We start from the raw sequence: 20,298 nt of genomic DNA, 5'->3' as shown, positions 1-20,298 counted from the left end.
AACAGGGATAGGCAAAGGGAGAGAGTGACAGGATGTTACAAGATGTTGGGTATTATCGGCACTGAAATTTTGAGATGGAGATTGAGGGACCTTGTGAGCCTTCTGAAATATTTGCCCGAAGTTGCAAGATTTCAGAAATTCTGATTTCTGAACAAACTACCCCAAAAGAGCTGTCTCTTTCCTGCTAAGTAATTTATGTCAAAATCAGCCCCCCGTAGCTGGCTGCATTCCCTCAATTCCTACAAGAATGAGTCCTCCTTTCCCTCCAGGCATTGCAGCCCTGCAGCATGGTTGGGGCAACATGTGCTGACACTATTCCTCCTCCCAGCACCCACATGGCCTCATTCACTGTGTGCATCTGGTATCTCACCTATGGTCCCAGGCAACAAGAAGGCAGTAAGAGAACTAGAAATATTTTCTTCTCCCCCAGCCCCCTAGCTAACTGGGGTCATATTGGAATTTCATTTTTTCATTTATCCAACATTCATGAAAATAAAGAAATTGCTGCTGACTCTGGAGGTCTCAGAGGGTCACGAAGAGCACAAACTGACCACTGGTCACCTGCAGCATTTTGCCTGAAAAAATTCAGGACACTCCATTTAATAACCGAAGCCCAGGCTTGCATCTCTGACAGCATCTTCACTTAAATGTTTGAGATTATGGCAAGTATTGGATGAAAAAAAAAAAAACACCACCAAAAAACCACACACACACACACACACAAAACAAAACAAAACAAAACAAAACAAAACAAAAAACAAAAAAAACCAAACCCAAAAAACCCCAACCATTTCTGACTAAAAAAAATGTTATTTTCTTTCTGAGGACAAAATTTTACAGAAATGAGCCTCTGAGAAGTAAACAGACAGAAATGTATAGACAGACAAATGGGCAGATGATAAAATTGGTCTTTTATTCTTACCTGTTTCCAACATAGTTCAAAATAGTAGCTTTGGAAGATGGCTCTTTTTTACAGTCCTTTTTCAGAGGCAATAAGTATACTTGGTTAGAATGTTGGTCTAAATATTTAATCACCAAATCACCTTTTAGCAAAGGCTCGCCTCCCATCATTAAGTGATTCACTCAAGGTAACAAGTGAAATAAAGCCTGAGGGATATAGTAGTCTCAGCTGTAAGCCTTCTTTTACAATAAAGAACACTGTGGATGGGCTTTCTCTAGAGTTATTTTTGTGTTTTCATGCTTTGTTACAGCTTGCAGAAAGCAGGGATTACAATATGTAGCTGTTGATCAATATTAAACTAGTAGAGTAAAATGTCAAGGAGAAAAAAATTTGAAATCATACTACATTTCAACACCAACAGAGAAAACCCCAGCATTGTTAAGTGGCAGCAATAAAACCAGCAATTGTTATTTAGTTTTAAGTAATGAAGCAAATAAAAAATACAGAACTTGCTACATTGCCTCCCAAATGGAGCTTATTACACTGCTGCTTGAATGTTTGTACAATCTTTAATCTAAACATTTTCTCTTCAGGTCTTAATAACAGGCATGGGTAGTTGCAATTTGCTCCCTCTTCAAAGGCAAAAATGAAAGAGGAAAACAAAATGCTCTAACAAATCAGATGTGCACAGAAGTGCCTCTTGCAGCCAGAGGAGGTTGGTTGGTAGGGTTGAAAGTCAGAGAATTTCACCCCACGATTTATCTTTCAACCAGGTAAGGGCAGGATTAGCATGTGGGCTCTCCAAAGCTGCTCCCCCAGTGAGAAGGAAGAGCCATTCATCACTATTTACTGGGCTTTTGTTCTGCTGAAAGCCCTTGCAGAGAAGAAATAAAAAGAGTAATTTGTGTTTCTCAAAAGGAGCCCAACACGCATTCTCACAGATGCTTCAAGGATATTTTTTTTTATTATATTTTTAATATATAAGCTACCGAGGAAAGCATTTAGAGGTGAATGTTAATATATTCCACTCCTCGTGGCCCACAGGATTCTCAATTCTCAGTTCAGTTTTTTCATTATGCATCCTTTGTTTCTGGAATTACTGTGATAGTTTACTGGTTTGAAGGATTTCAGAGTTGCAGTCATAAATAGGAGCAAATCTTAACCTTGAAACTTGAATGACAAAATAATCCTATTTGAAACAACTCCTGAGTGGCACATGGAGGAGGCAGAGAGAAATTAATTCCTTTTTTTTTTTTTTTTCCTTCATGTGCCTACCTCAAACCCAAGCTGCTGTTTAAAATTGTCTGATAAAATACCCAATTTTAAAATGTTTGGCTCTGATTTTTGATGAAAGAAGGAGGTGGGCTGGGGTGTTTGTTCCTGACCTTGGGCTTGTGAATGCCTGACCCTCTCTGTATTCCCCTTCCCTCTGGGGCCCTGATACTCCCAGCTCCACGTGTGGACAAAAATCGTCATGGAAAGCACAGATTCAGATGTTCACCTGCAAGGTAAATAAGCAGATTTCCCTGTTGCGCTGCTCTTGTTGGCTATACACATTTTTCTCGTGTCTGGTGTGCTTGCTGCAGAGAAGTATGGCTCGTTGTTTGGGCAGGCAGGAGGAGCAAGAGACTTGCCTCTTGCAGCCTGGGACATGGTTCAGCCACTGCTGTGGATGCTTCCTTCTAAATCCGTCCTTCCCTTGGCAGCCCTGGGTAGCCAGGGCCTCTCAAATTCTATGATTCACAGTGTGGCTTTCCATGGGACGTGCAAAGTTAGAGTCTACAGGCTGTTTACAGATGACTGGAGTGGCATTTTGTGGGTTCACAACATACAGAAGGTCAGATTCAAAAGCCTAGTGCAGCATTTGGTGTTAAGTTCTGTTGTACCTATAGCCCTTACCCTTCCCTATAGGCAGCTCTCCATCCTGATGGTCACCTGTACTAAAAATAGAAAAAATGTACAAATGCCCTTAGCATTGTAAGTAAAACAGGCAGTAAAGCACAATAGCATTGAAAAAGTTGTTCCACATAACTAGGCCCTGACACAGCACTTCATTAGTGTGTGGCCAGGCCAAGACCATGCTCACCCTCATCCTGAGGGGGCCCTCCTCAAACCCGAGGCCACTGAGATCCCTCTACAACTCCCCGTGTATTTACATTCACATTCAGAGTCCTCTGGAGCATAATGGGACAATCCCCGTGCTTCAAACTTGTATTTGTACCTGTAGAAGCTGAGGGGCCTCCAATAGCCTTTCCCAGGTGCATGGAATCTTTCAGGACAGGACAGATTTCCCACATTTGTGACAGCTGATAGAAGAGATCAGAAATATGAGACAATGACATCTGGAAAGTATGTCCTGAAATGAAGTCCAGATGAATCTGAATTTGGTTTGCTTTCACATGGGAAACTGTTATAGACAGTGTGTGTTTAGCAACAAGATATTATGGCAAGGAGTATATTAGAGATCTAGAATGGCTGTGTAATAGTTGAAGCAAGAGAATACTCTTGGATTATTAGCAGTCCTTGCACCTATAAAATATCTCACACGCTCTAAGATCTGTTTCAGATAGACCCATATAGACCCATATAACCTCTGTAAAGCAGATTGGAAACACAGTACACATTTTTGACATACATCTTCCTTGCAATGAGAATTTCTAACGCATTCAAACTATTGGTCAGGCACTAATCTGTAAGCTGCAGGAGTCTGGTCAAAGGAGTTAGGACAGGAATTTATTTTCCAAATTGCAATTCAGACTTTTTCTTCAATCAAAGTTAAGTTAGAGGAAAAAAAGCAATTAGAAAGATATCATTTAAGCCCGAGTACATACCAGGCAAAGAGACAGTTCTTGCTGCCAGCAATAAGACTCTTGGGATCTATTGAATACCATAAGTTGAATATAGACCTTTAAAATTTAGGACCAATTAAATATCCTGACAGAATGCAATTTAAAAGGGACTGGAAATTTCAATTAAGTATAAGAATTTAAGAAAGGTTACCTATAGTTAAAAGAACATAATTCATTGCTGCCGATGCTGAGGGAGGGAGATGTTGAATGGCAGGTATGTATGGGAGATGGAGAAAATGGAATTCTAAATCTGACTGGTTAAGTGAAATTCAGAGGTATCATAGCAGTGTTGATAGTCAGGAAAGGGTGTTAAAAGAAAAGTAAATCTCAAGTGCCTACTATTCTGAGACAGAATCTATTTGGGGGAGAAATAGCACATGTGTGAATATATACCTACATCCACAAAACACCAGAAGTTTTAAGGACTTTTATTTTTCTCAGTTTTATGCAGTTTTACAGATGTTGTGTTGTTCAGGAATCATCCAGCATCATCATTAATGTGGAAGACTTGCAGCTACATTAAGCACCCAGGTGTATGTGTGACACAGCTGGATGTACTAAACCATGCTGCAGTCTCCATAATTGTCCTGGCAATTCTTTGCTGCTGTTTTATTGAGGACTGTATTACATATTGGCATAAACCTGTGTACAAGTATAGTGTTTTTCTGGTTGCTCAGTGCAGTGCCAGTTCTGTAAGCCAGAGACTGTGAGGCAGTACTTCCTACATCTTAGGATGCTCCGTCCTTGCCTTAGAAAAGGGAACATGCTTGTGATGTGCAGGTCACTGAGCAGGTTATAGCTATGCAGTGATTTCATGAGAATTCCAGGAGATGCTAGCACCTTGCTCCAGAGAGGGACAAAAAAACAAACAACCCTCCCCCCCCCAAAAAAAAACAACAACAAAAAAGAGTTTCGGCATGGCTGATAACATTGATAAAATTGAAGACTTCCATCTCTTAGGATGTGTTTTCGTTCCATCTCTTAGGATGTGTTTTCGAGTCTGGCTTGAATTATGGTGGTCAAAACATGTTTTTATCCTTGGAAGACAAGAGAGTGTTTTGTCCCAGGACTTCACTTGCTGAGGTTGGGTTTTAGCATCTACAGATCTGACCTGAGGCTGCAGAAGTGCTCAAACAGGAGAAGGAGGAAAGCAAGGAGGAATTATCTGCAGCTGAAAGGCAAGCCTCCCAACACAGGTTAAAGCTTTTTTTGCTTTCAGCTTCTGCCTCTCATCTTACGTTGTCTGATCCGGCATCTAGCTGGCAGTCAGAGAGAGCCTGCAAAATGAGGCACAACAAAGGCAGGAGACAGAGGGAAATCGCTTCCCTCTACATCAGCAGCTTGTGTTCAGTGCCGAGGAGGAGAAGGAAGCACAGATGTGCAGTCAGAAGGCTTTGTCCCTTGCTAAGTGACAGAGGAAGAGCCTGAAAGTGAGAGCCCCGAGAAGAAGTCCAATTCTTATATGGGCCACTGAATAACAAAGGAAATTATGCATTGTGAAGGAAGGGGCCCCTCTTTGAGGCAGGGGAGAGGCAGAAACATAACACTGAATGAAGAATTTCCTTGGAAGGAAAGAGCCAAAAATGGACGCTATCCTCGCCTGAGGGATAAGCCCAAAATGAAAGATAAACCAGGAAGGAGTTGCTGAGATAGGGAGGGAAAAATGATCACCGTGGTAGAAATGATGATGTTTACACCTAATATAGATGGTGAATGAAACTCTTCAAGAGTAATGCCAAGCAAGACTCATTTGCCCCACCAGGTATTAGGGAATATTAATATTATATCATTAGTGAGCTTTCAGTACCACTGGTGATATGTTGTACCTTTTCTGGGGTGGAATAAAAGAACTCAGTTTCTAGCCCTACTAATTTTATATCTTTTATGAGCAACACATTTACTTTTAAAAATAAAATACAGCACATTAAAGTGGTAATTTACAGCTAAGGCAACTATTTTCTGGTGTTCTCATTAAGCCTATTTTATGCACCTGTCTTCTATTCAATCTTTGGAAATTGTAGACCGCAAATAAGTGTACCGGGAGTCAGTAATTAGCTATAATTATTGTTTCTTTGTAATATTTTGGGATGTCGAGAAGATTTCTCATGTGAGGGTGCCTTTTATAGGGAGGGAAATATTTGTAGTGATTCTGAAGCTTCTGACTTGAGCCTGCGCACCAACAGCAGCCTGCAGCGAGGAGAGCAAGGAGTGCTCATGACAGCAGCTTTCACCAAGGACACGGCTCTACGTGGTTTAATCACTGCTGGGTTTTGAATAATCTTCATGAAATATTTGTGTTTTATGTCTGCTGAAGGCTTCGATAGTTACAAGCTCTTTTGATTTCCCAAATTTGCAGTAATGGCACATATGTTTAAATACACCTGTATGTGTAATGATCTTTAATGTTGCTGATCCTCTGTGTAATGAATTAGACTTTTCACTGTTGTAAATGGACCTTATGCAAGATTAATAAACCAAGCCAAGGAGTATTGATACATGGCATTGATGTAAAGCGGGTCAGAGGGAAGCTAATTAACATGCTTTAGTGATTTACAATCTAATCCTATACAAAACATCAGAAACCAAACTTGTGAGCACCAAAACAATGAACCTCAGCTGAAGTATTAAACCCTATTGTTTGAATTATATCATGGTTTGTCCTCTCAGCACAAGGTATGATTTTGAGACTAAGTATAAGCGTTGGTATTTATTTTAAAGTTGGGTTTAATGTAAAATCTGCTCTTCACACAATTTTTTTATTTTAAGAAATGAATGGATTTCTCCATCAATTTGCAAATCTAAACTATTCAATTCAAACAGTAACTGCAACAGTGTGAAAAGCTATTTGCAGGTCTGCAGTCATCTCTGGTTTCATCAATTTATTTTTCAGTCTTTGTTGTTATTTCTTGTTTCTTATGGACCTCCTGGGACAGCTTCTTGCTTCAGGAGAGAATGTCAATAGCTCATTCGTCCTCCAGGATGTTTCCTTGCAACAATGAGAATTCTCCACAAGTTTAATCTAGTTCTTTTGCCTCCTTTCTGTAAAATCAAGAAAAAAAAAAAAGTTATTCTCAAGAAACATGAGCTCCATCTGAATAAGGCGTCTGTGTAATAACAGTCTGGTTTTGCCTAGTTTGTATAAGGGGATATTAAGATAGACTATAACTTTCAAAAATCCGTAAATGACAGTCAAAACCATTTTAGGAACCAAGTTCAGAGTAGCACAGATGCTAGACAAAGTTCTTCTGGGAAGGGCTTTTGCTTTGTTTTGTTTTTGAATTCCCTTAATTGTTCCTCCAACTTGTAATTAAACCTTGTGTACCTGTAGGCTAGACTGCTGGAATATTTCTTTTAGGAACTAGTTTATGTTTTCCAGAGGCCAAAAGATACTTTTTGGCCTGTACAATACAAGGATTGATGGTATTTTTTTAAAATCAGATAAGGAAGTGAAATCACCAAGAGTTTGTGTTCCAGATGGGTTATCAGGTAGAGGGCTTAAATTCACTAAGATACAGTATATGGAAGAAGCACACGTTCTTTGCAATTTATAAGAAAAGATGCTTTCTTCTGTTTAGGGAATGCCTGACAGAGGAACTTAGCTATGATAGCTATTCTGGATTAATGCTCCATAGAGATGCTGAGTTAATATTGATTGGAAAAAGGGCATTCTTCCAGAATTAGAGTGTGTACATAAGGGAAACAGTCTTGCAAAACACTGCCACGTTTTCATGCCTGAATTTAATCCTATAAAGTGATGTTCCCTGCAATAGATCTGTAACTAAAAATTTATTACAATTATAGCTGAAGTTTGATGTACTCGTAACGTGCAGCAGCTGAGGCCGTGGCTGCCCTGTCCACATCTGCGTATGCCTGTAAAGTCTTTGCAATTGCTGAAGTTTTTCTCTTCTGAGACTCTGACTGGCTCTCTCTTTGATTCTTGGCTGCTTGGTAGGGGGACCAGACTCTTGTATTAATTACACAACTATTTTCTAGCATGTTGTGGCTTAACCCAATTTTCCATCCCCCTGCCCCCTCAGACAAAAAGCCTCTAAAAACCTATGGGAAATCAGGTGAGAAACTGTGTTAGAGAAAATCAGTTCATATATATACAGACCGACAACCTTTTGACCTTTCTTGCCAGAACACACATGATAAACGTAATTGCCAGCACTGTTATTTGTTCTCATTTTATTAAATCTGTTTTTACAATAGGTGTTAGAGATAAGTACTATGATGGCTATTTCTCCAGATGTCTGATTTAAATGTACCATAAAGCACACTAGATGGTGTATCCATTAGCACCGTATAGTGAAGAGAATAGCAGATTAACATGGAACGCTGTGTTAAAGGGGAAAATGTTTCTAGATTGCATTTGCTTGGGTTAGGCACAGCAACTTGAAATAATTAAAACTGAAACAATTTAAAAACATTTCCTTCTGTACACACTTTACTATTTTTTTTTTCTTTCCTCTTCTTCATTTCGATTTTTATTTTTTAAATTCCAGGATGCCTTCAGAGGCAGCATAGTCAGGTTTGGCTCTTCTGATGTTATGCAACAAAATGAGTGTGTTATGCTTCTGAAGTTAAGAAGGAATCCCTGCTGTCCTTTCTCTATGCCCTCCCCACTCCCTCACTGTGCACAGACACCCTGCCTTGCACACCAGATTATTCTATACACAAGGCAGTTGCAGAGCATCGCGATGGGTGCACACAGTTGTTCAGAAACCCAGGGCTTTTTCTGTGTTTTCACACTGCATGTATGCCTTTGAAAGTATCTCATGTATCCCAAATCTAACTGTTGGACCTGCACTGCAAAGAAACAACTCAACCTTTTAGCTCCTGGGAAGAGTCAGCAATCTTTAGTTCTAAAAAACCGCGATGCTTTTTACGAAGCACACTTTTCTTCCAAACATTCTCTCTCCTCTTCTGCTCCCCCAATGAAACACTGAACATTTTACCCTTTCTGTCTGCATTGCTCTGTTGCCATCCCTTCCATCCTTGGTTTTGCCTTTCAGCTTCCATGTTCTGCTCTGCCTTTTTCTAGACCTCTTAAATAACCACCTCCATCTTCTTACTCTTTTCCCTTTCCCTTCTTACCCCTTGGATCATTTCTCCTTTCCCTCTCTTCCATCGAACATTTCCTACAATAAGAGTATCTGATTAGTCCCTGTGATTTCTTTTTCCAGTAACTTGTATAGAGAAAACATACTTTGAAAGATACTTCAGGCAGATAATGAGGATTTTGGAGATGGGTGGTCATGTGGTTCTTGAAATCCCTGCTGTAATGAATAACAGCCTTTCCCCAATGTGTTCCATTTCACTTTCTTTAAATGTCTGTCTCTGCTTTGCAGACTATAGAGTGCGACTGAGTTCTTCTGAAAGGTTTTCAATTAGCGCCGTGTTCCCAAACTATCAAAGCAAAAATGTATCAGAAGGAAAAAAAAAAAAGGCAAACAATTAACAATTAGATTTCAAAAGCCTTAAACCACTTTAGTTGCTTAGCATAGCAAGAAACATCATTTGAATGGAGCCTAATGAACTAATTTCGACAGTCCCGTGCTTGTCAAGCTTTTTTTTTTTCTTTTTAATTGATACAATGCATTCCTTTTACTTCTAAGTAGTGAGCAGAAATAAGTGAAACATTTTAATTGAAAACTGAGCTCATGCAGTAAGGATAAGAAAAAAAAACATAAAAAGAAAGGCAGCATAAAATGATTCCTTTGCATCATCAGATGAGAAGTTTTCTCCTCTTCTGTTAGAACATGACTTGATTTTGGTTTTGCATTGTAAACATCCACTCACAATGCTCCAAAATTTTTTCCCTTAACTTTGCATGTTTCCCCTCTTTTCAAAGACAACTGCAAGGCATGGGTCAGCAGAACGATATCTACCATACAGGCGGCTTAAGCTGCCAGATGCAATGGGAGCTACTGGCACAAGCAGGATGATGCTGCAGCTCACTATGAGACTGGGTGGCTCGCAACTATGGCTTGATGAGATGGCATCTCCAGTAACCCAATAGGTGGGAGTGCGAGCAGGTTGGTGCTTCACTGAAGGAAAGACTCCAAGGAATTAACTTTTTGGTAGCTATATGAGGAAACTTGGTAAAAAGTCATCATCTTCTGAATGGGTATGTATCTGCAGCTGAATTTTATTGCTTCTCAGTGGGTATGTGAGCCAGGATAGAGCCCATGGGGCATTTTGCATGAATGTTCTTCAGCAGGAATGCAGACACTTGGTAATTAAAAGAAATGGAGATTATCTTTTTCCTATCTTCTCATGTCTGGTCCCCAAACTGGCCGAGGCATTGCAGAGTGGCCATTGTCATCATCATGAAAAGCTTCGCTGCAGGCAGGAATTTGGAGAGATGACCTGAATTTTATACTGTTTCCTTCTCTCTTGACAGCTTGTCAGCATAGCCATAAATGTTTATTAGAGATTTTCAACACAGAGAAAAGCTACTGACTAAAATGTTCTTTAATGGATTTTACTGCTGTGATGAGCAGGGCTGATTTGCACTTGTGATCGCCTAGACATCTCCTGTGATACTCCAGTATTTCCTTGTTGGTTCAGATGTTAAAGTAGGTAAGCTTTCTTTAATTCAGCTAACATTTTCAGCAAATCTAGCTGATTGAAAAACCAAAATATCACAGATGACATTTGGCCCCGAGATTAGGGGAAATCAGGTATGGGTGTTAGCTGACTCTTAAAATCAGTGTCAGAAAAGTCAATTCCTGTGCCAATGCACCTTGGCTTCACACAACGCATGGTGTGACCGTTTGTACCTTCAAAGACGCATTGTCAAGAGACCCCCCAGATTTACTTCCAGATGAAATAGAGGAAGTTGAGCAAATAAAGGACAGAGAACTAAAGGTGAAGAGGAACAGGAGGAAGAGGAAAGAAAGAATAAAGGGATAGTTACACTAAGACAAAGGGCAGTGAATGAAATAATCATGCAACAAAGATGGAAATGGAGGCAGAAAAGGGGGGTAGAGAATGGAAGGCAATAGGCAGAAATCCCTCCATACTCTGCTCTGACTGCCAAGAGCACTGCTGTGCCTACCCTGACAGGAATAGCTGCAGTTACACATCCAGACTGTGCTGTAGGCTGGAGGAGGAAGGCCATGTCTTGCCCATAATTACCCACTTAGTATAGAAGGAAAATTTGCTCAGGATTTTAGGGGATTACACTTTTTTGTGCAACTGCTATTTAAAATATTCTTTTCAAGTGGCGCAACATTTTACCTGCTCACAGGAATACCAAAATACACTCTGAAATGGGAGGTATTTGATGCATTCAAAAATTAGAGGAACAAATTGCTTCCTGCATAGTGATAAATATAATGCACTCCATTTGTAGGAATAGTGCTTATAATAGTTATGTCTTCAGAATAATAAAACAGGTTTATAAAATAAAGTTACCTGCTGTCTATTTTTTGCTGGTGATAAGAGTTGTTAAGGATTTGCTGGTCTTTTTATGTGTTTATTTGTGACTAGTGCTTCCCACAAAATACCCGCTACTGTGCAAATGCAATTAAGATAAGCATTTTGAAATGGGTTTGAAACAGTTCCCTCTTCTGGATAGAAAGCAGTAGCAGGGACCAACATCAGTGTGTAAACACAGAACACAGGGCAGTCTTTGAATTTCCTAACACAGAAATGAATAAATCTTTGCTCTGTAAACCAGTTCTGTAGAAGAAAGATTTCATGGTGTCACTGGGCTCGGCAGTAATAGTTACCCCTTTTCTCTGTCTTGAAGTCTCAACAGCTGGTAGATTTACTTCGACTTTCAGCAATACGCCTCTTTCAAATAAATATCACTTTCTCAGGGTATGAAATGGGTGTTGAGCAAACACAGACACAAAGCAAAAGCCAAAACTCACAAACAAACAGTATTTGCATGTTTCAGAAATGCTGTATGTTTTAAAAGTATGTGGTAACATAAATATTTTGCAGTGATTTCATAGAATTGAAAGCTTCTAAAAGAAACTGGGGAAGTTTTGAAGTACTGCCTCTGGATACAACTTTATTCTTGAAGCAACTTACTACTTCTCAACAAGAAATTCATCTGTTGAACTGTTCTGCTGTTTGTTCTCAGACCAGTAAGTAGCAGCTGGACCTAATGTGGGCCTTTCTCATGCTGAAAAACGCACCTGCTTTCATGCAGCCAGGGAGGCAGCATTAATACTCTACTGCAGCCAGGAACATACGTATGAGCTACCAATTAGGAAACCTTTCAAAGTGTGGCTTTGCAGCCCATCTGTGATCTGCAGACCTCAGCTTGGGAACCATTATTCTCCTCTAGCAGCACCTGGGGAACAGGAGGGATGGAAAACTGTGGGGCTTGGGAGAGCAAAGTCTATTAAATACTATGGCAACAGGTAGGCAAACAGCATTCTCCCTCTCTCCTTTACTAATTAGTGGCTGTTAGCATCTGGAGTTGACTGTCTGTTGGATGTAATTTGCTACACTCCATCTTGTGATGGTGCAAAGAAGCTGAAGGATGATACAAGGAGCAGTCAAGCTGAGAGGCAAAGGAACTATTAGGGATGAACTCCTGCTTACACATTTTTCAATACCCTGTTTAAAATAAAATCATGCTCCTGGAGGCCTAGGAAGAATGTGCCTAAAAGTTACATCTTCTATCTTGTCTGAATTATTTTACTTATGTTCCTTGCAACCTCTTTGGGAAAAAAAAAGAAAAGAAAAAAAGCCCAGTATGGCTCTTTTCACTTGTTCAAAATTTCCAGAATATGAAATTGTTCGTGGAAATGAAATCTGCCATGGTAAGTCTAAGGAAAATCTTTCTCATTACCCTTTTGGTGATCCAAGCCTGCTGGAAAGGTGAGTTTTCTATAAGCTCTGCCCCAGTAGGATGCTAGTAGAAAGCCTGGGAAGGAGCCAGGGGCAGGGATTTCCCTAGCCATATGGCAAAGCAGGTTCACCTTAGTTCTTCCCCAGAGAGACAGTAGTGGAGTCATCTTCTTACTGAAGGTGAATCTTTCAAGACCACTGTCTCTCTGTTTCATACCATTGAGTTTGGCCTACAGGGTTCAAAATTATTTGGAAAGAGAAGAGAAAGTATGTCTGAAGGCCCAGACGTCATATGTTTGTAAAAGTTTGACTTTCTGAGGAAACCAAGAAAAAATATCAGGCATAAATAATAAATATTGCAGAGGCATAAACACTCAGCATGTTTGAAAGCAGGAGTGCAATTGGACCTCTCTGTTCAATGGTACTGATATTTTATGCTTGATTGTATTAATCTCCTTCATTTGGTGCTCAATTACTGCCAAGCCCAACAGAGTTTCCTATGTGTGAGGCTGGAGAGGAAAAAGGAGGTGGCACTGAGTGATGTCAAAGGAAGAACCTAGCAGTTGAAACCATGCCCAGGACCTAATGCAGCGTTTCAAGGATTCTATACAAAACTAAATAGGTTGCTATATATTCATTATTTAAGTACCAAGCTGTGTTGTATGAAAGAACTCAAACTGTAAACTGGGATAGGCTGCAGAAATGACTACCAAAAAATAAAAAAATTAAAAAAAAAAAGCAAAAAAAGCCTCTGAGCCTCTGGTGAAGCCTGGGGAGAAGAAGCCCTTGACTCTGGATTTTTTAAGACTGCAGGAAAGTCAGAGAATCATTTAGGTTGGAAGAGATTTCTAGTTCCACCAAGCCCAATCAGTCTTTGATTTGGGGTGTTTTTGGTTCTCTTTTGCTATCTTTTCTGTTTCACTCATATGTTTTACACAAAATAATTTGACATTTTTTCCCAAAGATTAAATTCAGCAATTCAGTGGATGGTAGTGGATTAAGTTCTGCCTGAAGTTTCTTCACGTAAAAATTATATGTAAAAAATGTAAGGAAGTGCTATTTCTTTCTACATATACACAATACCTATATCAAAGGTAGCTTAATACTTTGCGTGACTAAGTTAGATATTCCCAACTACAGGATTTTACTGCCTGTGGTTATGGAAATTCATTTGTACTGCATTTTGGCTCTGTGGCCCATTGAGTTTATTCTAGCTTTTTTTTAGCCTTCAAGAACATGAGTCATTTCATGAGAATGAGATTGCAAATCACTCACATTGTCAGTTTTCCCCCAGCATTCTTCCCTGAGAACTTCTGAAAGAGTTGGGCCTGGGGGACACTACACCAGTCATTCCCTAAGAGTGCCACTGGCATCTTGTTGGTTTTAATTGGTCTGTGTTTTTAAGATAGTTTTTCTACAATCTCAGTTGCTGTCACTTTGCAGTACTCCTTAAAACATATGTAGAAAGCAATTATCTCTTGCCCAAAATGACATATAAGGTTGAGAAGCAATTCTGGATTTCTGTCATTAATATATTCTGGGTTTTTTCTGTGTGTGTGTGTGTTTTTGTTTTTGTTTTTAATCTTATTTGAAAGAAACCAAATTAGTGAAAACCAAGTAAAGGTCTCAAAATCTGGCAAGCATTTATCTTATTGGAAGGATTTTCCAGGAGAAATTGTTTTACCAGTATTCAAAATGTTAGTCATACCAGACAATGAATGACGACTGGAAGTACGGTGGAGAAAATTGGGTAAATGCACAACTATAAATGACAAGACTTTTTTTCCTTTTATGAGAGCTATTTTAATTATTTTCTGCTTCTTTTACTTTGAAGATAAACACACAGATTTTGGACAAGTTGTTCATTATGCTATTGCTTGTTACATCTACAAACCCATTAACTTACTGAATTGTCCTAGTTTCTGTTTTGTCTGGCGTGTTAATTTATAGACGTAAACGAATGATCTTGGCTTTAGTTTAACCAGAAAGGCCCAGCAATCTGAGTATGGGTTGATTATATCATAAACTCCTTAAAGAGGAGCACACATGCACTCAGAACTTATGATTAAATGGTGTGGCAGTGAGACAGGCCATTATAATCATTTTTACTTAGTATACCATTTTGACATGTTCTGTACCACAGCTGCAAGTAAATATGTAATAACTTGGTGAACTGTTGTCCTGATTTCAGCCGAAGCAGTGTTAGTAGCACACCAATGTTTGGGTGTTGTTGAGTGATGGGATCACACTCAGGGCTGGGCCATTCAGTGGGGCAGAGCTGCCGCCATGATGGAGCGGGGCAAGGAGTGGCCAGGACAGTACCTGAATGAGACACGGGGTTGTTCCATACCACTGACACCACATGGAAGGCCATAAAGCTGTGGACAGTTGGCTGTGGGGTAGCCACTGCTTGGGGGCTGCTGTGTGTCAGCCAGTGGTGATGAGATCTTGTGCTGCTGGCACAAGTTGATGGCAGTTGTGTTGTTACTGGGTGTCAGTCTGTGGGTGGTGAGTAATTGCATGGCTGCTATATGTATTGTGATCATTGCATATTCACTTCAGTTTTCCTCTTCTGTCTCAGTAAATAGCTTCTATCTCAACCCACCAGTTCTATTTTGTTTCTGACAGTTGTAAGGAATAGCATAGCTGCCCTGCAGAAAAGAAGCCTGAAAATACCATCAGCCTCTGCTGCAAACACCAGAGTCTGTCATCAGCCAGAACAAAAGCAAGTACTTCATTTGTACTGTGAGAGGGATTTGCAGCCTCCCATGCTGCAGCTGTCCCTGCTTGAGAATTGTAAAAAGAACAGAGAAGCAGTGATGGTTGCAGAGACAAGAAGCACCAGACAGGTCAAACCAGTGTTGCATGCACAGCCCCAAGAGAAGCTATTGGAGAGAGCCTTATGGCCAAACGGAAACAGAGGTCCTCTTGATGTCCTCTGAAGAGCATCTCTCCTGGGCATCATTGTGCAGCCTGAGCTCTTGCCCGGGAGTGAGTGATCACAGCTGATATCCTGGGGCCTTCCTGAGGAGTAAGGCTGAGGTATTTTAAATGCACTTTGGATGGACCTGAAGAAGTTTATTCCTCTTAATAAACAATGTTTTTGAATATGTTTGGAAACCTTTGCTTAAGCACTCGACTAACTGACTTACAGTGGAGGTGCGGGTAGCTTTTTGGCATTTGCGTTGGTCTCTTTTCACTGGTGACAGGTGACAGGTGACAGGATGAGGGGAAATGGCCTCAAGTTGTGCCAGGGTAAGTTTAGGTTGGATATCAGGAAAAACTTCTTTACATAAAGGGTGGTTAAGCACTGGAATGGGCTCCCCAGGTTGGTGGTTGAGTCACCGTCCCTGAATGTGTTTAAAAACTGTTTGGATGTGGTGCTCAGAGACATGATTTAGCAAAGGGTTGTTAGAGTTAGGGTAGTATGGTTAGGTTGTTGTTGGACTTGATGATCTTTAAGGTCTTTTCCAACCTGAGCAGTTTTATGATTCTATGATCCTCAGGTATGTGTTAGTGCTTTGAGGCAAGCACTTTGTATTGCTTTTTGAAGGGTGGGCAGAGGGCAACCTTTGAGATTGCTTTTGTTGGCCAACACAGCACATCGGAGACGATCACATATATTGTTCCTTCAGTGCATCCAGGGTATCTCATTTCTATCCATACTGTGAGCTATGTGGACTGTCAGCAAGCCTGATGTCTGTCCCAAAAGCTTACACAACTGCTATAAAGGACCTTCTGTTTGTCCTGTTCATAAGTGGTCTGCAACACACTCACCTGTGACACTCATGTAGCTGGAACGAATGGCTCAGATGCTGAACTAGGTTGCCAGTGTCCAAACTGACCTCCTTTCATAGATGCAGATGAGCAACCTGAGGCTTGCAAACCAAAGGAAGATGGATGACATGGGAAGCAGGACAATTAAAAATATCTCACAGCAAAGAGTTGAATATACCATTGCCACAGAGCCAAGTGACTAGCTGATTTCTCTAACTTTTCAGCTGGTACCAGCCATATCTAGCATATAGTTGCTTGAAGTGCCTTTAATAAGACCAAGTCATCCCAGACTTGGGATGATGAACACTGAGATGCTTATTGCACAGTGCAAAATGAAGCCAGATGGCTTCTGGTTTGGGAAATACATTGCCTTCTGCTTCCCAAGTCTGGATCGGGACCTATGCACTCTCTGCAAGGTAGCCACATTAGACAATTAAGACACAACAGATTGGCATCAGTACCTCAGCTATGACCAGCATCATAGCAGAGGTCTGCAAGCTTGTATGCCATCTGGCTTGCTCTTTTCAAAGTTTTTGGCTTTGCTAAAGTATTAACAGCCAAGCCAAGCAGGAAATGGTGATTGAAATCTGAGCTTAAATTTCTTTCTGGGACAACACCAAGTGAAGACAAGTGGAGAGAAAAGCAGTGGAGGTAAAAACATAGTGATTATACAGATTGAAAGAAAATGTAGGCTCTTGCTACACCGGGGACCTCTAAATGCTAACATGGGCTACAGTGGTCCTCAGAACCATGTTACACGTTTCTGTTTTGGCTGTTCACTTTGCCTGAGATGAAATTCCCTTATAAGGTTTACTGTAAAGTTAAGGTGCCTTCAAAACAGAAGATGTACTGAATTATTGAGTAGCTCTCAATCCCAGTGACACAGCTAAAGTTTACAACTGGACAAAGAATATAAATAAAAGGAGCTTGGTTTATAACAGAAAGTCATTCTCTCTTTAAGACAAACCACTCCTTAATGCGTGCATGCACCCATCTTGTCATCCTCTGATTTGTCTTAGGGACTGTTTTCACAGTTGTTCAGCCTGATCCTGGACCAAGTGTGTGGGATGGCATCACAGAAGGGCTGAGGCTTGACTCAGTTCTGCTTATATTTAACTGAAGATACAAACATGCTCAGAAATTATTTATTTTCAGATATTTTAAAATTTTAACTCTCCTAATTAATTATTTAGGTATTTTAAGTTAATTTTTAGGATATTTACTGTGCAAAATTCAAGTCTTACATATAGTGGTATGAATAATCTTGTGGGTATGAAACTAGAATCTGTTCTAGAGATCTTCACAAGCCACAGAGATTCAAAATGTAAAACCTATGTGTAAACATAAGTGACAGAAAACTGTACAGGCAAATAAAACTAATCTCAGAGCAAACTTGTCAGAAAAAAAGCTGCCTAAGTGAGAGACCTTAACATAGCTGTCTCTAAAATATGTTTTTTTAAATGTTTTATAGAAGATATTTTTCAACTTAGGATGCTTTAACTGGAAAACATTCTTCTGGAGATAATCCCTTTTGGCTTCTTAGTTGATGGTCAGTTCCTTACTGCACCTTTATATAGAAATATTTCTTTTAGTAGAGGTAATGAATAGTATTTTGATCAAAGTAAATTGAAAATAAAAACGAAGTTCTCCATAGAAAATTTTTCTTGCTTGTTGCCTGGGTTTCTTAGAATTAGAAGGCAGGAAAATATTTCTTCTGAATAAAAATCCCCTCTGACACTTTATCTTTTGACTTTAGCTCTACTGGGCAAAAATTGGTTCCTCACTCTTGCAATCCCATCAACTGAAATTGCAACGAAACAATTTAATTTCATCCAATACTTCTTCAAACTGGAGGGCAAAAGAGCCCAGGACAGCTTGTTGAACTTCAAGGAAGACCTCTTCAGAACACAGGAGCCACCATTCTGATGTGTGAGAAGTCAAGCAAATGAGGAGGAAGGCCAGAAAGAATGAGCAGGGACCTCCTGACTGAGTTAAAATGCAACAGAAAGGGCATGGAAGGAAAAAGTTGGGATAAGCCATGTAGGAGTTTTAAAGAAACATTGCATGAGATTGCAGGGATGGAGTTAAGAAAGTTTAACTGGAGGTGAAACTATCTAGGAATGTGAAGGGCAGCAAGAAATATATTGGTAGCAAAAAAAGAAAAAAAAAAAAGGTAAGGGAAAATGTGGGCCTTGCTTGTGTCTTCCTAGATTTCCTGTCCCATTGAGGACATGGTAAAGGCTGAGATGCTAACTTCTTTTTTTTGTCTCACTGTATTGGAAAAATTTGCACTCATAGTTCCTGAGCATAATAGCAGAATCTCTGTGAATAAATCACTACTCAGTACAAAAAGATCAAGAAAGGGACCACTCCAGCTGACTAAACATGCAAGGCCATAGGGACAGATAGGATGCCTGTGAAGGTGACAAGAAGTCTGTCTGTTTGATGTCACTGCAAGGCTACCATCACTCATAAAACACCATTTGCAAGTTTATGGATAACACCAAAAGTGGAAAAAGAGATGGTTATTATGCTGGAGGGCAGGGATGCCACTCAGAGACCTGGACAGGCTGGACAAATACTGTGAGGGGAACCTCGTACAGTTCAAAACAGCTAAGTGTAACCTGATATCAGTTAGCTCTGCTTTGAGTAAAGGGTTGGAATAGATGGCCTCCCAAAGTCCTTCAACCATAACGGTTCTGTGATTCTGTGATTTTATGATTCTTGCTCTGCAAGTGGCTAAATGAGAGGAGACATAAATGAAGGAGCAGATTTGAGTAGCTATTCAAATCTAGCCCATTATGTTCTTGGAATCAGAGCAGAAGAGGATTGTTGAGAGAAGTAATATATTTTACTAGATCAACTGATACAGCTGGAAAAGAAAAACAGATAGATCTTTTATTAGGTTTGAAAGACAAGCAGTGCTCTTCAAAGCTGAATAGAATTTGAGAACAATTGCTTTGAATTCTATGTTTATATTTAGCAGTGAAAAAAAGGTAGTAGGTATTTTCAGAGCAAAGAAAAATCCTACCCAGAAAATAGAAACATTTATGGGGTAGAAAGAGCACCTCAAAACTGAGTCCAGGTCATATGTTAGCTCCTTCAAGTCTTCAAGTAACAAACAACACTTTCCTCAGGCATTGTGACAGCTGGGAAAACAATATACCCCCACAATATGCATAAGGAGTCATCATGAAAAAGAGATTATAAATAACTACCAACTTAAGAAAGCCTCATGATCTGGACTGAAAACCCAGAATCCAACCAAAGCATCATCACTGATCACTTTCTATACAAACACAAATTTCCTAGTCAGAACTAGCAACATGAGAAATTGATAGAATACAACCAAGACTATAGCACACCTACCTCTATGATCATTTAATCACCAATCAAATGTTTAAAAAGAAAGCCGAAAGGTTGAAATATACACTAATACTCAGAAATGTGAGTATATTAGCCTTGAGGAAAATCTCACATCTACCTAAATCCCCTCACAGCTACCAAACCAGATTCAGTGTGAGAGACCTCACCTTTAAACAAACCACCACGCTACCAAATACAAGCTCCCTTTCATTTAAAAAGCCACATATGTGTGAAACAAACCGGGTAACACTGCACCTTGAAATTAATATTGAAATATCATCCACAGTGAAAGAAATTTAGAATTTGTTTCCTTTCTTGAAAAATAAATTCCCAGCACTTACTCTGCCCCAGTCTAACTCACTAAGATCATTACCCAAAGTAAGTTTCCCAAGGATCAACATGCACCACTTGATCAATTTAATGTTCAGGAAGACTGGGAATTTTGGCAGGAGGCCCACTTGGCTAAACAAGAAGCTTCTTAATGAACTAAAATGCAAAGCACGTGAGAAGTGGAACCAAGGGCAGACAACAAAGAAGAAGTATAAAAGTATACGACTGCTCAGACATGTAAGGACAAAACCAGAAAGACCA

At 39.9% G+C, this 20,298-nt stretch overlaps 1 long non-coding RNA gene across 2 annotated transcripts in view; it reads left to right on the top strand.

The window, feature by feature from the left end:
• Nucleotides 1-15,695, top strand: part of LOC112533395 — a 43,138-nt gene extending 27,443 nt beyond the window's left edge. Inside the window, exons 4-6 of one of the 2 annotated variants that reach the window (XR_005842153.2) lie at nt 9,605-9,880; nt 11,707-11,852; nt 15,193-15,695. This is a non-coding gene — a long non-coding RNA (uncharacterized LOC112533395). Of the gene's footprint in view, nt 1-9,604 lie in introns of both variants that reach the window. The other variant, XR_005842152.2, reaches the window with a different exon arrangement.
• The last annotated feature ends 4,603 nt before the right edge of the window (nt 15,696-20,298 follow it).

This window comes from Gallus gallus, chromosome 1 (assembly GCF_016699485.2).
Source record: "Gallus gallus isolate bGalGal1 chromosome 1, bGalGal1.mat.broiler.GRCg7b, whole genome shotgun sequence".
NCBI classification, from domain to species: domain Eukaryota; kingdom Metazoa; phylum Chordata; class Aves; order Galliformes; family Phasianidae; genus Gallus; species Gallus gallus.
This window is presented reverse-complemented; position numbering and strand designations above follow the sequence as displayed.